The sequence below is a fragment of the Taudactylus pleione genome, unplaced genomic scaffold, assembly GCF_031769625.1.
Source record: "Taudactylus pleione unplaced genomic scaffold, aTauple2 ptg000063l, whole genome shotgun sequence".
NCBI classification, from domain to species: Eukaryota; Metazoa; Chordata; class Amphibia; order Anura; family Myobatrachidae; genus Taudactylus; species Taudactylus pleione.
In genome coordinates, this window is record NW_028284465.1 from 1,865,651 (window position 1) to 1,883,112 (window position 17,462).

Consider the following 17,462-nt stretch of genomic DNA (forward strand, 5'->3'; position numbering starts at 1 on the left):
GGAGTGGGGAGGCGCAGTGAGACCTGACAGTATCCATAGCATGCAATACACAGCTTCACTGCTGGGTGGCCACTGCTCCACTGATTAAAGCTACTGTATAGCAGTGGCATCACAAGGGGGGTGCGGGCCACACCGGGAGTCACCCTGCAAAGGGGTGACACCAAAAGCCGCACACCCCTGACCACACCCCCCTGCAAGCGCTGCCGCCACCACACTAATTCGGCTACCTGCATCCGCCAGTCTGCTCCTCGCTACTGGGCACAGACATCGAGATAGAGAGGGGGGCCCATGGAGTAATGGGCCAAAGGCATCTGGGATCCCAGTGCATGCCATCAGTGAACATCCATAGAGATGGGCAGAAGTTGTTACTGCCACTGACTGTAGCTATACTACCTGGTGGCTGGCCCCTCCCTCTGACCAGCCACCTTACCTTGAGTTCAGAGCAGCCAAGAGCAGTACATGCCTGAGCCAAGGGTATTTTGGATATCGGAATATTCCGTATTTTTTAATATTTGTATACCATATTGAAATGTTGTAGGAATAGTTCCCAAATCTAAACACATAATGCATTTATGATTCATATACACCTTATACACAGAGCCTGAATGTAATTTTATACAATACTTTCAATAATTTTGTGGCTCAAACAAAGTTTGTGTACATACATGAAATTCATTTATGTTTCATATACACCTTATACACACAGCCTATACAGTAGGTCTTTTTATACTTTATTTTTTATAATTTTGTGCCTTAAACAAAGTTTGTGTACATTGAACCATCAAAAATCAAAGATTTCACTATCTCAGTCATGCTAAAAATATTCCGTAATTCGGAATATTTCTATATATTGTATACATACACACATATATATAGACACTATATATATATATTTCAAAAAGATCCAGCACTCACTGAAACAAAACAAAATGCACCTTGTTTCCAGCACATGTGCATCCGGACTCCAGACCCACCACAGTAAAGATAAATGAAGTGCGGCACTCAGGGGATTTGGTATGCAAAAGAAGGATTTACTCCTGTGGTCAACGTTTCAATGACGAAAATGATTATCTCATTGAAACGTTGACCACAGGAGTAAATCCTTCTTTTGCATAATATAGGAAAAAACAGAGGGCACTCACCAAAGTAGTAATGCTTTTTCATTTAATCGTGTAGATGTGATCCAAGCAACATCAACGTTTCAGTCCCGTAACACCTTTGTCAAGATTGCAGCATATTATGCATCATGTAAACAACAGCAGCATACATCCAGCAGCATGCTTGTCACACAGATTAAATGAAAAAGCGTTTTGGTGAGTACCCTCTGTTTTTTCCTATATTGGGAAATATTCTGGATTTATAGAAGGACTGATTTATTGGTTTTGGAGGCTGCACCCAGTTGCTGGGACTCTATGATGTGAGTGCAGGAACTTTTGCTCTCTCTCTCTCTCTCTCTCTCTCTCTCTCTATATATATATATATATATATAAAACAACAAAAAAAAGTCAGTGCGTTAGTACAAAATAGTTAATGAAATAAGACAGGATACCACAGTCCTGAAGTGATTTCACAGAGACACACTGGACTGTGTCTTTTTGGTTTCAAATGAAATCTTAATAGTGCACAGGCCAGCAGCCACAGCAATCAGCCGGCATCTTCCCCTCACACAGACCCAGATCCGAATGGGTAGAAATCTGAAATATTAGAGCACAAAAAGGGGGCGCCACATCATGCATCAAATATAGACAAAAGTTTATTACATAAAAACAAAGACTCCAGGTCAGCGTGCGTACCAAGGTAGGCGGTCTAAAACCACCACAAGCATAAACAGTGAAATAACAATAAGGCTGGTGTTTCACCCGAACGTTTCCAGGATCTAATCCAGCCAGTCAAGCAGTAACAGAGGGTCACGCCAGGCCAAGCCCCGACATGTTTTGTCCTTGGACTTTGTCAGGATGCACCAGCCTTATTTTTATTTCACTGTTTATGCTTGCGGTGGTTTTAGACCGCCTACTTTGATACGCACGCTGACCTGGAGTCTTTGTTTTTTATGTAATAAAACTTTTGTCTATATTTGATGCACGATGTGGCGCCCCCTTTTTGTGCTCTAATATTTCATATATATATATGAAATATTATATATATGTATATATAGATATATATTGTGTGTGTGTTTTACAAAATGTAAGTTCGGCGCTGTGCCTTTAAGGTAGCAATGTATAAATTACCTGATTGCAGTGCAGAGCACTAAGGCAGGATATATATCAACCCAACAAGAACTACAGATAGGAAAAGAAATTAAAAAAGTGTTTCCAGGCGCTGTCAGGTTAACACAATTTGAATCAATAAAAATGAATGCAATATATAAAATACATACATGAATAAACCGTTAAAAGAATGTTTTCTAAGACCAAAAAACTCTCCTCCTAATAGCTCTAAGTCTGAGACCCAATATCAGATAAATTGTATCTTTTTTACCAACATGTTGCCATCTGGATTATAGAATTACCTAATTGGATGCAATTATCCTCTGTGTTTGGCATCATTATTTCCTACTAGGTATTGTCTACACTGGACATCTGATATTGGGTCTCAGACTTAGAGCTATTAGGAGGGGAGTTTATTGGTCTTAGAAAACATTCTTTTAACATTTTATTCATGTATGCATTTTATATATATATTAATTTTTATTGATTAAAATTGTGTTAACCTAACAGCGCCTGGAAACACTTTTTTCACTTCTAATTCTGGGGAGTCCTTCACTATAATAAATGACAGTTTCCAGCCCTTCTATGGACTTCTGGAAGTCCCCATGTGCCAGCACTGAAGAGGGCATGTGTGCCCAGAGTGGGACAAATTAAGTCCTTTACACTGGACTGTTTAAAGATAAGCACCACATTCCCCGTAGGTGTCTCTAATGTACCTGTCAACCAAGGGGAGCCTAAACCACTCGCTCTAGAGTCCTGGCTTGTCATTGGTAGAATATAACAAGTGGTGCATAAGACTGGCCTAAGGGGGACTAAAGAGCACAGCTGTGTACCACTCTGCAGTGGCAGTTTCACAGAGGTGCCAGCCTTTGTAGACCTGTGTGAGGAAGGGCTAAGCCAACAGTGGACAGTCGATTTAGTGAAGGAGCCAAAACCAGTAACAAGAGAGATTGGTTGTCAGCAGACAGCCTCAGTGGCAGTACTTTAGACTGGTGAAGTGGTTATCAGGAGAAGAATCCAGACATTCCTAAAAGAGATTCTGACTGTGGTAACTGAGTTGTGCTAGATGCAGTACCTCTCATTGATGAGATGCAACCAAGACATCGCAGCTAGATCTTAACAGAGTGGTGGAGGGAGAGAATACAGTAGTAGTCTTTATTCTGTTTTTCTTAAACCTATATAACACATTTACTAATACTTAAGTCAATAATTGTACTCTCTTTAGTACAATTTTTAGATAGTTGTGGATGGATACCAATAATAAGAAGTAGGTAACCAATATTGCATGGTAACATAAAATAGAGTCCACTGGTCAGAGAGTTATATTCTGTACGTTATATCTTATTTACTGAATTAACTTGAGTGTCTCTATATTAAGTTGGATTTCTAATTACAGCTATAACGTTCTTCAAATATATATATTGTTAGATATTTTTATGCAAACTTTTCACTGGTCTGTTTCTCATGTCATACTGTTATATATATGCGCTATTTAAAGCACAATTTTGAATGTGTTTCATGATTATAATGTATATTTATTAAATTATTATATTTTCAACTGGCAGTGCTCCCAATTTTTTCTTGTTTGTATCCATTTAAGGAGTCAACCTTTCCTTTTTGGTGAGCTGAAACAGTGGGAGTTCACTAAATCCAGATTTTGACGGAAGCGCTTATCTCTGATTCTCCCTTTGCTTTATTTCAACTCCCACATACAAGCAGTCTTTATCGGTACAGACAGACGTTAAAGGAATTAACATAAAGTAAAGAAAAATAAATAAAAAAAGCACCAGAATGTAGGCTGCATCCTTTGACTATGATAAGGGGCAAATTCTCCACAAACTAATAATAAATTTGGATGCAGTGTACACAGATTCTCCATTACCCAGATAGACCTGTCACCATCCTCCTATCACATAGACTATAGACTTTGAATAGAAAATAGACATTTGTGATTTATTAAACTACTACTATTTAAACTAAGGACTTGTATGATAAAAAAGGGAGAACTGAGTTTACAGTATGTCATATGTTCTTTGTTCTGTACATGAGTAAAGAAAAAATATCTTTGTCACTCTGCCCTTACCCTAAGCAAGACTAAACCTTCTATATCTACTGAAAACAAAAGTAAAGAGTATAGCCCTTTATTAGTGGTACATATATGAACTTTAATACATCAGATCTATATATCTGTATACCAGCGCCATTCACATAGCTATATCACAGGACCTTGAGCAGATATTATGCTTAGGACTCAGCGATTAATGTGATTAATAAACTCACAAGGTATCTATGCACTAAAGTTACACGCTATATGCAAATTAGTTATAGAAGCAGTAAATGTATTTGATTTATTTATGATACTAATACTGCTTCTCACGCAATATGAAATGCAATAGCTTATACAATAACAGTCAATATAGACTATAGATAGATCAGCAGCATACCCATATGGGCATTAATGCATTAAGCTCATATTTACTTACTAGCGCTATTTATACCATTATATTATAGGTTCTTGAAATTGACACTATGCTTACGATCCAGTGATCAATGTTAGCAAATATACACTTATAAGTTGCAATTACTTATTAATTAAAACAGACCATCTTAGTATTGTGTGTCCAATATTGTCTGATACCAAATGTAATCACATCAATCGACACATTTATTAATACATGTGTATAATATGGAGTACCTATACAGCAGCACCACCTAGTGCCACCACCTAGAACAATGAACATGTGACATACTGTAAACTCAGTTCTCCCTTTTTTATCATACAAAGTAGTAGTAGTAGTAGTAGTAGTAGTAGTAGTAGTAGTAGTAGTAGTAGTAGTAGTTTAATAGTAGTAGTCCAAGCTTGGCACCATTTGCTTTGTAACATTGTTCATAACCAAAGAATTGCCACTAAATAGATACTAACGTATCATGAATAATACAAGTGGCTTCCTTGATTCATAAAATCCCAGTGTTTATTTATCAGTGTATTATCTTTCCAGGACCACTGCTTAAAGTAGATATATAATAATACAGCGGATTTAGGAATACCACTTCAGCCAAATATATATAATAGCATGGAGTTATGATAAACAATCAATGATCTGATTAAGCAAAATAAATAGAGAAAATCACGACACAAGCATCATTTATTTAATCAAGTTTTCACTTTATTTTTTTAAATATATTGTTATTTTATATTTCCCTTTAGGAATATATATTTTACATATTTATTAAATAAAGGTTATATTTGACATTATTTATCAGTGCGCCAACAAAGAGGACACTTCTTTTCTCTTTTTTCTGTTGTGACATCAATTCAACATTGTCCTTGGCAGCAACCCCAGCTATCTTATATAAAATACTATTTAAGAATATTCACTATGGGGTCTATCTATAACACGTATAATATTTAATTTACTAGTGCAGAGGTTTTCCCAGATTCCTTTTTTCCTTTTTCCTTTTATTAGGGAACCTGGTCAGTTGCTGAACTAAAGCTGCTAGTGAAAGCAACAGCCAGAGTTATTTCATCACACCAGAACTTGTAGTCTACTACCTTAAAGAGATAGCATCACTACCGTATAACCCATCAGCTTAGACAAGATCAAATTGTCACTGAAGCAAAAGGGAGCTATTAAATAACCTGGATCAAAAGGAAGCTATTAAACAATCTGAATCAAGGATTGTCTTTAGATGCTTCGAATATCTCATTGAAGTTAACTGAATCCTGGTTTTAAGAGAAACTAATGTGCACCACCGACAGATTTGCCACAATAACCTAAAGGTTAAATTTATAAAGTGCAATATTATATTCTGTGTGAAGCATGTTTGAGTGACTGTGGTGGTAGTGCGATAGTTACCAGTTTTGGGGTTTAAATTGTTTAGTAAAACATCAGCACTGAGTTAAGCTCAGGAAATGGAAAGGTAAATCAGATTCTAACTGTCATTTATCTCGCACAATCTATGAAGTGACAGCTAGACACGAATTGGTTGCTCTGGGCAACCTCTCCACTTTCTCTTCCCCCCTTTCCAAGTCTTAATACATTTCCCCTTATATGTGCTAATATTTGCTACAACTGTACCAGACAAATCACTCAGAATGACGAGCTACATTGTGTTACTCCATGTATGTTTGCTTCACATCAGTATAAAAATTTCACATTCTTGTAATCGGTCAAAAGAGTGACGTGAGACACTGTCTTGTCTTATATCTATGGTATAGTTACATGTATATATTATTATACAATGAACTCCACTGTCAGCTGAATATTTCTATATGAATTGCCTCCCACCAGGGTATTGTGCATGGGGAATATAGCAGAACTAATATCATGTAGACAGTAGGATCTGATGTAGCATTTATTCAGTGATAGATCTTCTGGCCTATGGAGCAGCTGTCCAGGGAACTTACTATACAGAATGTAGGATCAACCTCAAGTCATGGGCGCAAATGCTGAATATAAACTGAATAATTGGCAGTGCAGATAAATAGGAGATTTGTGGCATATCCTTGAAAACAACTAAATTAACTAATTGATATATATTTGATATATGTGTTAATTATAGTGTATGCACTATAGATTAGTAGATGTTTTCACTGTCTATGGGAGCCATGTAGGTAAATAGCACATGTGACTTGGATAGTTTAAGGGTAGACATATAATTACTTTGTAAACTAATACAAGTTTACATCATTGTATACAAAAGATGGGTCTATATTTCCAGGTTATAAGAGCAACACACACCTGCGACTAGGGAGCAGACAGATTAGTGTATACACCTGCAGCAGATTAAAAAGAGATATTGCCCACCTCCCAAACAACCAAAGAAATGAAAGAGACTCTGCGCTGTTGTATACCCTTATAAATTCATATATACCAAACAATTTATATTAACACTCCAGTACACATAAGATATTTACTAGTAAAATCAATCTCTATTTAATTGAATTAACACAGCTCACACATATACATTAAATAATATAAACAATAATAGAATATATATATATATATATATATATATATATATATATATTTATATATATATATCGCCAGTTAAGCAAACAATAAAAATCACTGTGGTATAAATTAGAATCTATGGTCTCTGTATGAATTCATCAACACATAAGAACATAAAATTGATTGTGTCCTTAATGGTTTTTCTGAAATCGTGTGTCCAAGTCCAGAATGTTATGCAGTTAAGTTAGAGAGAGTACCAGGAACTTGGTAACATCAGGCAAAAATATTGTGTAAAATTGTATCACTTTTTACCTGCTCCTGAAGAGATGACTAAGCTCCATATGTCAAAGGCAGCTTTTAAAAAACTGTGAATACCGATACTCGTAGTCTTCACTGAGACTGGACCGCAGTGCAGTACTACTGTACCTCTAACTGTCAGGATAATAGCTATACAGTCTCTCGGTATGTGTGTAGCTGAGTTCGGCTTAGTTACCTGCTTCTTGTTGAAGACAGCCACGGCTTTCAGATAAGCCGACGATGTCCTCCAAAGTTTTAGCAGGCAGTAATCTCCCTTAGGGGACTCTGGCTAATGCAGTACGGGTACTTGAAACCATCGGACCACAGTCATATACCACCGTTGTACAGAAATCTCCCAGACACTGAGTGATTAGAGCGGTCATCTATTCCCAAAGGACACAATGGACACAGTTCACCACAGTGATGCAGGTGGGCATTTCCAGGCTAACAATTGTATACATCTGCAGATGTCAGGAGTAAGACACATCGGGGCTTCTTCAAAGATGCCTGCGAGTCCTTTCTGCAGACATATCTTGCAATTTCTTACACTGCACACACCCCGCAGCTGAGCGCACACAACCACAAGCATCTATAGGACTGGTGTAATTGTGCACTGATATGGATGACAGCTACTTCCACAAGCAGATGTATAGGGGGTGGCATAGCCATATACACATAGACAACTGTGAGGCAAAGATCCATATTTATTTCCATGAATGCAATATGTCTGACTTGCATGTAACTCCGAATCATCACTGAAATACCTGTGCTGTAACGCTTTAGTTTTCTCTCATGTCCAGATAATTAGTCTTATGAGTTCTTGATCAGTGGGGTATTTTAATTCATCATACACAAAATATATTACAATTTACAATTTGATCCCATTAATTCATTAGATGTATGGACCTCTCTAATGTATTTGAGTGATTGTCTCCACTGGACCCCCAACTTCAGGATTACGACCTCTGCAATTGAGCCAGCAGTTGGTTCCATGTTGGAGAAAGGCAGAGAACCGGTTCCTTAGCCTGGCTGTTACATAGATCAGGTAAATAGATTGTAGAGTTGAAAAAAAGTTCAAAACAAAAATTATTCCAACATCGTCAAGTGATCCCGAATCGATGTAGGTAGTAGCAATGGTGACAAAATAAAAGGCGTAGCTAAACAATGAAAAAGCTGAATATGTTATGGTCTTGTAATAGGCATCCAGTTGTCCTGTTACAGTCCGGCCACCTCTCATCCTGTTCATGTGATGACACAGAGATGAAATAAGAAGAACTGATGATATGAGGAACATGAGAAATGGTACGGTATCCCACAGTAAGGACATATACATGTATATATCAATTATTGTCTCTATATATGTTCTGTTAAATGCATGCTTAGGGATTTCTATATAAATGGTTAAATTCATTATTGAATAGTAACAAATGGACAACAGCACAGAAGCCATAATCAAACGGGCTACCCTCTGTAATATAATAGTCTTCAGACATAGGAAGAAGACATTGTGGAAGTTACAGATCTTCAGACAGAAGACAACAGACAGAAGGTTTGCTAACCAGTTGCTGGCATATAAGGAAATTGCAAACATACATTTAACAATTATCTCATATATCATATTATATTTTATAAAGAAACTATAATAAAAGATGACCAGCAGACAGGCTGATTGATAGAGCATCCTTGTGATCCCGAGAGAGGTGAGAATCTGGTCAGTCACGGTCACTGGTCTTCCTTTCATCCAGTCAGTGACATTTACAGCAACTATAAATATATGTATCATTATTCCTGCTACACAGATAATTCCTGTTCCAACAGCAAAACTCAGATGTTGCAATTTGTTATTTTCCTCCATTGAGCTATTCATGTCTTCAGTGATAGAAGTGATCTCTCCTAATGAAACAGGTGATTGCTGAGTTACAGGACAGCCTATTTATTTCACTGTATAATGCAAATAATAATGCAAAACACTGCAGCTGTTCATGTTTATACAAATACTGTACGGAAGCTGTGTGTGCATTTTGCTAAGTGTCCCTTTTAGGATGTTATTATAGAGTACTAGAAAATGGCAATATGTTACATTAAGCAAATACATTTTATAAGCACCATAGTTATATGGGTTTAAAATTTAAACTTAAAGTGAGAATTATCTGTATGTATCTACTATATATTGATTTAGTTAAAACGATGAAAAGAAATACAGATGTGTCCTCTGACGTTGTGGCTCAAGTCGCGCATTTTAGGCATCTAAGTCGTGACATGAAAATACTGCAGCGAGGCATGGGGAGGTGCAGTGAGACCTGACAGTATTCATAGCATCACAGAAAAAAAGATTCCCTCCAGCTCACTGCATCTATATCAACAAAAAATACTTAAATCCTACATGATAATACAGATTCAGAGGTATTAGTTACATACATTTGCAAACATATGAATAAGCACCAGGCCATCGTCAAGGCTCCTCTATACTGGCATCCCTAACATTAAGGGGTTCACGTCTGAGAAGCAAGGTACCCAAAAAATTCCAGCCAAGGACCATCCCCAGGGCATCACATGAAAAGGGGAAAAAAGGTTATAGTGAAGTGTAAAGAATAGATGTGTGAAGATAAATTGATAATTGTTAATGAGATGAGAAAGAACTAAAATGACATAAATAATAAACAAACAATTAGAAAAGTGGTAAAGAAATATCTATGTGAATTAAGTGGTGATGCCCTGAAAAAGGTCCAGCCAGAACAACTCCGGGGGCCCCACTCCGAAACGCTCACCCCAAAATAATTATTGGTACATAATGTTGCACCGTCAATGTCTCATACAGTAATGGGCTTTTTGAGCTGGGACTTGTAGTTCCATCTGGTTGTCAAAAAAACCCTCTAATAGTTCTGTACTGTATGTGTCCTCTTACAACAATATTCACAGTATGATAAACTGTAGAGCAAGCCGCGCACATTCACGCGCCTGCATGTGTTGCTGGAGCCGGACAGACTGAGACTGTTAAAGCAGCAGCGAGTCCTAGTGCCCGCCGGCTCAAACTAATCTGATAGAGACAGCAGCAGTGCAATCCGTAAAAAAAAATGCCAAAACCACAGGTGTCCGGGCCCAGGACTCCGGGCCCAGGACTCCGGTCCCGGCAGCCCCTTCCCTGATGGCGGCCTTGAGTGTCAGCACAAGAAAAGGTCTGTTTAGATTAAACAATGTTTGTGCAACCTTTGCAGCCGCACAGATAAATTGAAGCAGGAATGGTTGGGAAACACACCACAGTAGAAGAATATGATTCTTTATTACATAATGGTATTCTTCATAGATGAATGGTGGTGGTGGTGGTTGATGGGTTGGCTACTATATGTATTCTTTTCCAGGTGGTGTGGTCAAATTATAAAAACTTGGTGTGCCCTCTAGCTCCCTTCCCCAAAGCAAGCCTGAGCCATCAATAACATAATAAAGGACATGTTTTGTTATTCATTTAATCATTACAGTAGTCTATGAAATCACCAGTGATCTAAAGTACAAGTCTGCCACGGGGGTTGGGGTGGGAGTGGGGGTGAAGGCTACTTATGAAATCAATTGATCAGCAGTCAGCTCAAGGTCTACTGATATAGGGAGAAGCAATTTGGTGTCTTTGTACACTCTTTCTTTGAACTATAGCTCAAGGTCTACCCCTGCAATTACTTGTGCTGTGAATAGGAGAGGAATTCATGTTGAGCATTGGTTAGGATGCTGCTGCAAAATACTATACAGTAGCCCCACACCGTGCCCCAGCCTTCATTTCTCTGCAGTGACACAGAGATGGCTTTGCTGCTAAACATTATAAATATTGTCATTAAGCAGCTTGTTGAGCATTACATTAATAGGTGCACATAACTGCGGTGGTGTAAAGACGCACTCTCAGCTTTCAACTTCTATGCAATGACATACAGTAGAAATAAGCAATAGAACATGTAGACTAATGGCTATTAGCACAGCCTCTTAGTTTTAGAATGTCATAGTCGCGCAAAGAGAGCAGCAACATAAACTCTTACATGCACGCCGCTGCTCGCACCATGGCGGTCGGCTCCCTTGAGGCTGGTCGGTGGACATTTTGTTCTATCCATAGCTAGACACATCTCAATGTATTTAGTCGCATAGAAAATGCTTATGAAATCAATGGGGAAGCAGTAAACTGAAAATCTCAGCAAAAGAACACCTCATGTATACTGTGGGGGATGGGTGCATTTCTCTGTTGTAGAATATGTAACAGGTTGCCCACCCCTCTGCTTTAGTGAACTGACTTAGACTTGGATGTCCAGGGGGATGGGCTGAGAAAAGCCCATACAGTAGAGAACCCTCTATGCTGTTGTTATGATCACCTGCCTACTTTGTGTGAGACCTCTAGAGTCACATTGACAAGGTCTTCAAACCAAGGACAGAACCCTGTTGTTTCCTTAGAGCTTAAAACATTTACCGGTACTTAGGTTGCCACCTGGTGTTATGCTTGAAACAGTAGATGCTCACAATGTAGATCAGGTATCGCAGGAGTTGTGTGCGGCTAAAGATCAGACTAGAGACAGATGCAATGAAATCTGATAAAAAGTGACTGGGCCACTAGTCTGTATAGAGTGTAGTGGCTAAGTAGCTGGCTGAACTGCTACGCTGAGGTGGTCTGAGCGACAGTATCATGGGCTGATAATGCAGCTCCTAGTGTCTTTGAGCAGCAGGGCCACAGGCTGATTTCACTACACTGAGATGATGTGAGTGGCAGGACCACAGGCTGATGTTGCAGCACTGAGATGTTATAAGTGGCAGAACCGCAGGCTGATGTTGCAGCCCTGAGATATTATAAGTGGCAGGACCGCAGGCTGATTTTGCAGCACTGAGATGTTATAAGCGCAAGGACCGCAGGCTGATGCTGCAGCACTGAGATGATATGAGCAGCAGGACCACAGGCTGATTTCACTGCACTGAGATGATGTGAGTGACAGGGCCGCAGGCTGATGTTGCAGCACGGAGATGTTATAAGTGGCAGGACCTCAGGCTGATGCTGCAGCACTGAAATTATATAAGCGGCAGGACTGCAGGCTGATGCTGCAGCACTAAGATGATATGACAGATGGAACACAGGAACAAGGTTCTCAGGAAAAAGGCAAAAGTTCTAACTGACAGAGATTCTTCAGAATAACGATCAAGGACCAGAGTATTACACACAGGGCTTAAGCTATAACAGGCAAGGAAGTAGTGGCCCTGACTGCCTTATAATAGAGAGAACCACCAATGAGCACTGGAAAGACTCTTGATTGCTAAGTAAAGGCAGCTGCAGCACTGCAAGTAAGCACACATATAATATATAAAGTGCAAGTCTGAAGAAAGAATATTGTACAAAATTTCATCAATACATGTCGTTAAAAATATATTTATATATCATTCTTAAAAAATTATTTTTAAAAAATTATTTGTAAAAATTAATACATTAATTAATACTAAGAAATATAAATATAAAAAAACTCTCAATTCCATATTTATAACACCATATGCTGGATTTTTTTTACTCAAGTAAAAACGGAACAATATCACATTCCTCATTTAAACCATGAGGGCTCATAGTGTTCAGAGTGTGTATCCAGTATGTCTCCCTTCTTGCTAACTTTTTACCTAAATCTCCCCCCTTCTCATCTAATGTTACATGTTCAATCCCTTTAAAGGAAAACCCATTTAACAGCGACCCCTGGCATTCCAAAAAGTGTCTGGGAACACTATGATTCAGAATTTAATTTTTTATATTTCTTGTATGCTCCAGAATTCTTAATTTTAATTGCCTTTTTGTTTTTCCTATATATTTGTTCCCACACCTACACTCTATCATATAGATGACTGAGGTAGTGAGACAATCAATTCGACTGTTGATTTTCAATTTTTTCATATTATCAGCATTGTAGAAATCTTTTTTATTCTTACTACAATGCTTTGCACAATATTCTTCCTTCAGACTTACACTTTATATATTTTTAATTGATATGATATGGTTTACATAGATAGAAAGAAAAATATTCCATATATATGTTAATATTTGGGTAATCTCCCTGTTTTTTATTATCTGATATTCTATTCATTTTCTATGGTTTTTTTATGGGTATTTCATCTGGATGTACTGTATTCTTTAATATACTTCCTAGGTTTATTAATTAAATCTAGAACAATTGATTAAATAGAACATGATGAAGATAATGTGCAAATCGCTGTTTTCCTATATAGTGTGGTCTTTCTAAAAAAAGTAAAGAACAAAGAACTATAATCTATGACAAAATGGCGTCTCCCAGTATAAGAGACATATTACTATAAGTAATAATGAAAGGAATTACATATGGGACTACAAGAAAATGGTGTCCCGCTGACCACTAACTAAATAGGATTACCGTGCTGCACTACTGTCGACAAAGCAAGTAAAATATATGATTAAAAATGAATGTGTTAGATTGTGTCAATATAGGAGGTTATTAAGTACTAATTATCGAATGTATAAGCAATTATCTTATTATGCAAATAGCGATATGCTAAGTGTCAGCACTATAAAATGGGCTTAAGGCACAGGTTAGCCACACCCACTGATGAAGTCTCCATGACAAAACGTGTTTGGGGCGTGGCTTAGTGATATCATGACGCCGTGACACCGCCATTATCATGGTGAAGTCTGGGCTAGGGAGTCAGAGCCAGGACACGAGCACCGCTAACACCGGTCTACGGTTACAAGTGCTGTTTATATTCAGGCTGTTGGTGCCGCTCTGTGGCTACTGTGAATCCCGTGAAGTGTTGCTGTAAAACATGTATGCTGCTTGCTGGAAACTTAAGTGTAAGTTTTTTATGTGTGCTGTATTTAATAAATCCTTTACCTTACTTACTCTGGTGCGCACTGTTCTCCTTCTTTGACCAGAAATCCCTATACTTGACTCCTGAGGAGGAGACTTGGAAAAAAATGCTTCAAACAGTGAATGCATAAAAAGGACTTTGCCAATTCCACAAACTGGGACTAACATTCTGCGCATTGTGATATACATTTATAACGTTGACTGTTTATTTTTTACCTGTATATCTTGCTGCATTACTGGTTGGTCACTATTATTTTATATTTTTTATTTTATATTATTATTGATATATGTGATATATATTGATTTGAGTTTTAAGAGATATTTTGAAGTGCGGAGAGTATATTGATTGTTCCTCCGTGTTTGAAAGTACTACCTTCCTATTTTTAATATGTTCCACCTGTCTAACCCTAATTGGAGGGTGATTAGAGGTGAGGAATGTAATAAACGTTTTAATGAATTTATTAATACTGAAAAAAAGAATCTGAATGATTCTGATGACACAGATTTAGACACAATTGGTTTAAAATGAGAGAAATTATATACCAAAGAAATGAAAATTTGTTGGGAACTGACATCATTAGAGAATTATTTAGAGGTTAACGGATAACAAGAGGGTTGCGTCTTAATAAGTCGCCGACATTTGGTAAAGATAACCTTACATTTACAAATGAGTGGAATATCATCTTGGATGATTGCTCATTTGAATTAATGAGGTTGATTATAAAGTAAAGAAAGGAACTTGCATAGGTTGACAAAGAATTAGTGCTAATGAATGGAAAAATAGAACTGATTAAAGGGTTGGAAGAGTTTAAAGAAATACAAAGTAATTTTGAGGCCAAAATTATAAAGTTAGAAAATGAAATAATAGAAACAAAGGTGAGGAAGTTTAAGAGGGATCTGATGGACTATCAGAATAATAAAGTTAGAAATTGGTTTGAGATAAAGAATACTTTTGATAGAAGGACATGGAAGGAAAGTAATGCCTTCTCATGGAATGAAAATAATACCTTCTCTTGGAAAAAGGTAGAATATAAGAGAACTTTCATTAATAAACTGAATATGTCAAGTAATGAAATTTAGTTAAGAAATAGATATGAAGTATTAGACCCCTCAAAAATGCCCAATGACACGGATACTGTTTTAGCCAATGAACAAAAACCACATTGCAAACAAAGAATTTTAAGCAATCAACAATCTCCTATGGGGTTAAAAAGAAAGAATATAGAAAAAAGAGAGGGACGAGAGGAGGAAAAAGAGAAAAAAATCAGAAGAATGATCAGATAAAGGGACAATTTGGTATATTTAATTCATCAAAACATAAATTAAAGGAAAATGAGTTAAATGTCCTTAAGAAAGGGATATCATGTGCACTTTCTTGTAAACCATCAAGTTTTAATCTATTTATTGATGCTAATACATTTATTTGTAATATTACTTTGAAAAGACATTTTTTAAAACAAGATTATAAATCATCAGCTATCTTGAAAAATTATGAAACAGAGGGATTTACCAACTTGAAACAAAAATCTGTATATTACCCCATAGAATCTAGGGGCAACTATGTAGAAACATTTTCAGAACTCATTAAAAAAGATCTGGATAAATTAGGTACTGAAAAAAATATAAGGAAAGATATAAAGAAAGATAATCTCTCTAAAATTGAAAGAGACGGTTTATTGAGCCTAGAAGCAGATAAAGAATTGATAATCAAAAGTGCGGATAAGGGGGGGGTATAGTCCTAATGGACAGAAAGGCATATGTTCAGGAAGCGTATAGGTTGGTTGAAGATAAGAATGCTTACTCCATTTTAGATGGTGATCCCACCACAAAAATGGTATCTGAGATTGGAGAATTATTAGATAGAGGACTAAACCTTGGCTCAATAAATAAAAATGAATATGATTATATAAAGATTAATAACCCCAGAATCCCTACATTTTATTTTATCCCCAAAATCCAAAAAAGATTAGAAAATCCTCCCAGGCATCCGATAGTGTCTGGGATTGGTTCTGTAACATCTATGTTATCAGAATTTATACATATTTATCTAAAGGTATATGTATCAAAGTTACCATCTTATATACAGGATACTACACATATTTTAAAAATTTTAGATGAATATAATTGGGATGAGAGTTTTAGCTGGTGTACTATAGACGTTGAATCATTATATATGAGTATACCTCATGATAAGGGCATTTGTGCAATAGAATCCTTGTTGAAGGATGATGAAAATATAGATGGTTATAAGAGACAATTTATTTTGGATTGTATAAATTATATTTTAAAAAATAATTATTTTAGATTTGAAGATAGGTTCTTCATACAACATTGCGGAACTTTAATGGGAACTCCCTTTGCACCAAGTTTCGCAAATATTTATCTTGGCATATGGGAGCAGAACCATATATATACTAATAATTTATTTATTGAGAAAATAGCCCTATTTAAAAGGTATATAGATGACATAGTTATTATATGGAGGGGTACAGAAGAAGAATTTAGCAAATTCTTAAATTGTATTAATAATAACAATCTAAATTTGAGGTTTACTCACCACTTTCATAAAAATAAAATAGAATTTCTAGACTTAGTTTTGGATGCAAGTGATTGGATTGAAGGGCAAAACATGTATTCATATATGCATATCAAACAAGTGGATAGTAACAGCTATCTAGATTTTGATAGCTGTCACTTAAAATCTTGGAAGAGAAACATCCCATTCTCGCAGCTAGTGAGGATAAGAAGAAATTGGCTACATCCAGAGAAATTTGAAGAACAAGCAATAATATATAAAAAAAGATTTGAAGAGAAAAAATATCCTAAACAACTAATTGATAACAGCATAATAAGAGTGAGAAACATTGAAAGAAAAGATCTTTTAGAATATAAAGATAAGGACAATAAACAATTTACCTTTGTACCCTTTATCACCAATTATAATATAGAAGAAAAGGAGATTAAGGAAATTTTAGAAAAACATTGGGATATACTCAAACTAGACCCCGTTCTTCAAACAGTAATACCTGATAAACCAGATGTCATCTTTAGAAGGGTGCCTACTCTTAAAAATAGATTGGCACCTAGTAAACTACCAACAATTAAGGAACAGGACCCTAATAGTTTTCTTAATAATAATAAAGGCTTCTTTCCATGTACACGCTGTA